The sequence below is a fragment of the Physeter macrocephalus genome, chromosome 15 (assembly GCF_002837175.3).
Source record: "Physeter macrocephalus isolate SW-GA chromosome 15, ASM283717v5, whole genome shotgun sequence".
NCBI classification, from domain to species: domain Eukaryota; kingdom Metazoa; phylum Chordata; class Mammalia; order Artiodactyla; family Physeteridae; genus Physeter; species Physeter macrocephalus.
In genome coordinates, this window is record NC_041228.1 from 14,803,261 (window position 1) to 14,808,008 (window position 4,748).

The following is a 4,748-nucleotide window of genomic DNA, read 5'->3' on the forward strand; positions in this document are numbered from 1 at the left end:
AACCAAAACCAAAACCAAAACCAAAACAAAGGGACACAAGGAAACTTTTGGAGGCGATGGATATGTTTATTACCTTGATTTTGGTGCTGGTACCATGAGTGTATAATTTTGTCTAAACTTACCAAATGATATACATTAATTATGTGCAAATTTTCTGTATACCAGTTATACCTCAATAAAGCAGGAAAAATATTGATTGGCTACTTCATTTAAAAGTTAACAAATGGAGACCTACCTGGCAGTCCAGTGGCTCCACGCTCCCAATGCAGGGGGCCTGGGTTTGATCCCTGGTCAGGGAACTAGATCCCACACACATGCCGCAGCTAAAGAGCCTGCATGCCGCAACTAAGGATCCCGCGTGTCACAACTGAGAACCAGCACAGCCAAAATAAATGAATAAATAAATAAATATTTTTTTAAAAAATTCAACAAATGTATTGAGTGTGTATAGGTACAGGATACCATGCTTGCTGTTCAGGGTAAACAAAGATGAATTAGACAGGGAAGTTTCCTTCAAGTTGCTTGTAAGTGAGGCACCCCATGTACTAGAACACAAGGACTTCTTTCAGAGAAAGTGATGAGGGGCTTCAGAAAAGGAGCTCACGCCTTCCTGGAAAGCATCTCCAAGAGCACCTCAGGCATGGGAAGGCATTAGAGCTGGGCCTTGAAGACTGGGAAAGACTGGACACAGAGAAAATGAGCATGAAAGGTGCTGCAAGCAGAGGTGACAACATGAACATAGTCATGGAGAGTGGAATTCTTGGCAAGCACCAAAGGAGTGTTTGGCTCAAGAAAGGGGAAGTAATGAGGGATGTGCCTGGAAAAGCAACTTCTAATAAGACCAGGAAGTCCATTAGTTAATAAGGGGATGTATTGGAGGTGGAGATTAAAGGCTTAGAGAGGGAGTTAGTCCATAGTGACATAAACAAATCCCGATGGCTTAAACTCTGTCAGGGTCGGCCAGGGTGGAAATGAGGAGCTAAAAACATTTAATAGGTAGAACGTATAGCATTTGGCAAGGACATGTTAGAAGTGAAAGAGGAGGTCGAAGACGGTTCAAATTTTGAGTTTGAGTTGGGAAGGTATACAAAGGAAATACAGTAGGAGGAATGGGTGTCAAAGGCAAGATGATATTTTGGGGACTGGTTAAGAAATAATAGCCAGAAACCATTTTAATAATTAAAAGCACAAAAAAATGTTCTGAATCCTAAAACCATACATGAATATCCTAGACAGGTGGATTACACACGTGGGTCCAAAGTAGCAGTGTGCGGGGTCATTAAAACACAAATCAGGGGCTTCCCTGGTGGCGCAGTGGTTGCGCGTCCGCCTGCCGATGCAGGGGAACCGGGTTCGCGCCCCGGTCTGGGAGGATCCCACGTGCCGCGGAGCGGCTGGGCCCGTGAGCCGTGGCCGCTGAGCCTGCGCGTCCGGAGCCTGTGCCCCGCGACGGGAGAGGCCGCAACAGAGGGAGGCCCGCATACCACCAAAAAAAAAAAAAAAAAAAAAACACAAATCACAGGCAGCATACCTTTGACCTAGCTAAGCTAACAGACTAGCTGTTAAAGACATTAACTAAACATTTGATTAACAACATTTGACTGCCTTTTAGAATTCATCTCCACTCATCTCAGCTTCTCTTCTTAACCCACTATAATCTGACCTCAGGTCCCAGCACTTAACTGAAATTGCATGGCAAAAGTTTATCAATGATTTTCTCATTGCAAATCCAAAAAGCACTTAAAAATTATTTTTGTCAAAGTTGTATTTAGTTATAAAAGTCAAAGAGTTCTACACAGCTTATATTCTATTGATATATATTTTTAAAAAAAGCAGTTCCCAACCCTGCATCTCCCTATTTTCAATTTTTATTTCACAAAGGCAACCACTGGACTTCCCTGGCAGTCCAGTGGTTAAGACCCCGTGCTTCCGGGACTTCCCTGGTGGTGCAGTGGTTAAGAATCTGCCTGCCAATGCAGGGGACACGGATTCGATCCCTGGTCCGGGAAGATCCCACATGCCGCGGAGCAACTAAGCCCGTGCACCAACAACTACTGAGCCTGAGCTCTAGAGCCCGCGAGCCACAACTACCGAAGCCTGCGTGCCTAGAGCCCATGCTCCGCAACAAGAGAAGCCACTGCAGTGAGAAGCCTGCGCACCGCAACGAAGAGGAGCCCCTGCTCACTGCAACTAGAGAGAGCCCGTGCACAGCAATGAAGACTCAACGCAGCCAAAAATGGGAAAAAAAAAAAAAAAAGACTCCATGCTTCCAATGCAAGGGCGCGGGTTCGATCTTTGGTCTGCCCCAAGGTGTGCAAAAAAAAAAAAGGCAACTATTTTCAATTCTTTTAGAACTCTCTTCTGGGTACATATGAAGATTATGCCTATTATTTCTTCATTTTTTGGCTTTCTTACTGTGTTGTCTATCTCCCATTTGTCCTTTGGATCTACTCTGTATCCTTCTCCTGCTCTCCGTTCAGAGAAACTCACCTGTATGGACCACATCAATGGGTTGATGAATGGGCCCTTTGACTTCCAGACGAGTTTGTTCTTCCCCAGCTGGGAGAACCTGGAGAGGAGATCAGAGAGAGAAAAGACAGTGAGAGCAGAACATTTATTCCCGTTTCCCTCGACCATCTAATCTAACCGGCTCTGTCCTCAACAGGAGGTCACTGCTTCTCTCAGGGAGGCCTTTTCTACGTGATTCTCATTCTAGACTGTGGTCCCCATGCACTCCACTCATCCCTGTGAGCCTAGGGTTGGTGACAGTGCAATTTCTTGCAAGCCCTGGGTGACTGCACTATCTCTTGGGGCTCCCCTACACCCATACCTTTGCAAATAAACCCTCCTCAGATGACCCTATTTAGAGCGGACTACCACCCGTGTCCTATGGTGACGCTAACTGGCATGCTTACTATGCAAGATAAGGATTTAGCTTTTCTACTCCCACTTCCTTGCCCCACAGCACCTATACAGATAAACACGCAAACACACTTCTTATTATGTTTGTGTCTCCCACAAATTCATATGCTTAGGCTCAACTCCAGTGTGATAGTATTTGGAGATGGGGTTTGGGGGAGGTAAGTAGGATTAGATGAGATTGTGAGGGTGGGGCCCTCATGATGGGATTAACACCCTTATAAGAAGAGACACCAGAGGGCTTTGTCTCTCCCACAACTGCAAAAAGAAGAGGGTATGTGGGGCTTCCCTGGTGGCGCAGTGGTTAAGAATCCGCCTGCCAATGCAGGGGACACGAGTTCGAGCCCTGGTCCGGGAAGATCCCACATGCCGCAGAGCAACAAAGCCCGTGAGCCACAACTACTGAGCCCACGTGCCGCAACTACTTAAGTTTGTGCGCCTAGAGTCCGTGCTCTGCAACAAGAGAAGCCACCGTGGTGAGAAGCCCACGCACCACAACAAAGAGTAGCCCCTGCTCTCTGCAACTAGAGAAAAGCCCACACGCAGCAAGGAAGAACCAACACAGCCAATAAATAAATAAATAAATATTTTTTAAAAAAGAAGAGGTTATGTGAGCACAGAGCTAGATGGTCGCTGCGTACAAGCCAAGAGAAGAGGCCTCAGAATGAAAGCTACCTTGCTGACACCTTCATCTTGGACTTGCAGCTTCCAGAACTGTGGGAAATAAATTTCTATTATTTAAGCCATGCAATCTATGTATTTTGTTATGGCAGCCTGAATTGACTACGACCCTTCCTCTGGCGCCCATCTGCCTAGTTTAGATATATCATCATTTTTGGTTAGATAAGTGTTCTGTATTATTATAATTCTGTAAATACTATTTACCTGTGACTTTTAAATTTATTATAATTTCTCCCTAATATAATTTATTACTAGTTAATAATTGCCTCAGTTGTTTGCTTAGTTTTCGATCACTAGTCCATTCCCAGACTCCCTCCCGTAAGCGTAACTCTCCTTTACTATTTCAAATACATCAGAAAAATTCATTAAGTCCACCTCTTTGTTAGAGGCCCACCTCCCAGAACCTTCCATTGCTTTGCTCCCATGCAGACTAGCTGCTCTCTAGACCTGCTGTCCTGTGACTTCCCATTTCCTGGATCTCTTGGTTTATCCCTTCAATTTGATGGAGTGCATCTTCCAGTTTCTTCCTGATACGATGTATGGGACAGAAATATTTTGAGACGTTCATGTTTGAAAAGGTTATAATCTACCCTCACACTAGACTGCTGGATATAGAATTCTAGATTGGAAATAACTTCCCTCAGAATTTTGAAGTTATTTCTCTGTTGACTTCTAGTCTCCAGCATTGCTGTTGAGAGTCTGAAGCCATTCTAATGGGATTATTTTTATTGAACTTCCCTTGACAACCATTGACCTTGATGCTGGGAACTTTCAGAATCTGTTCTTGGTTCCTAGTGATCTGAAATGTCATGATGACAGGCTCTGGAGTGGGTCTTCTTTTTATCTAGAGTTCTGAGCCCTCAATGAACTCTCGATCTGGGAACAAATGACCTTCACTTTGGGGAAATTTCCTTCAGATGTTTTTTTTAAAAAATTAATTAATTAATTAATTTTTGGCTGTGTTGGGTCTTCGTTGCTACGCATGGGCTTTCTCTAGTTGCGGCAAGTGGGGGCTACTCTTTGTTGTGATGCTTCGGCTTCTCATTGGGGTGGCTTCTCTTGTTGTGGAGCATGGGCTCTAGGCGTGCGGGCTTCAGTAGTTGTGGTTCACGGGCTCAGTAGTTGTGGTGCACGGGCTTAGTTGCTCC

At 44.8% G+C, this 4,748-nt stretch overlaps 1 protein-coding gene across 1 annotated transcript in view; it reads right to left on the minus strand.

Annotated features, from left to right (window-relative positions):
- The window catches only part of RNF139 (ring finger protein 139), a 106,781-nt gene that overhangs the window by 91,298 nt on the left and 10,735 nt on the right, over positions 1–4,748 (minus strand). The window contains exon 2 of the mRNA XM_055091238.1: positions 2,491–2,569. The gene's annotated coding sequence lies outside the window, so the exon portion shown is untranslated. The remainder of the gene's footprint in view (positions 1–2,490; positions 2,570–4,748) is intronic.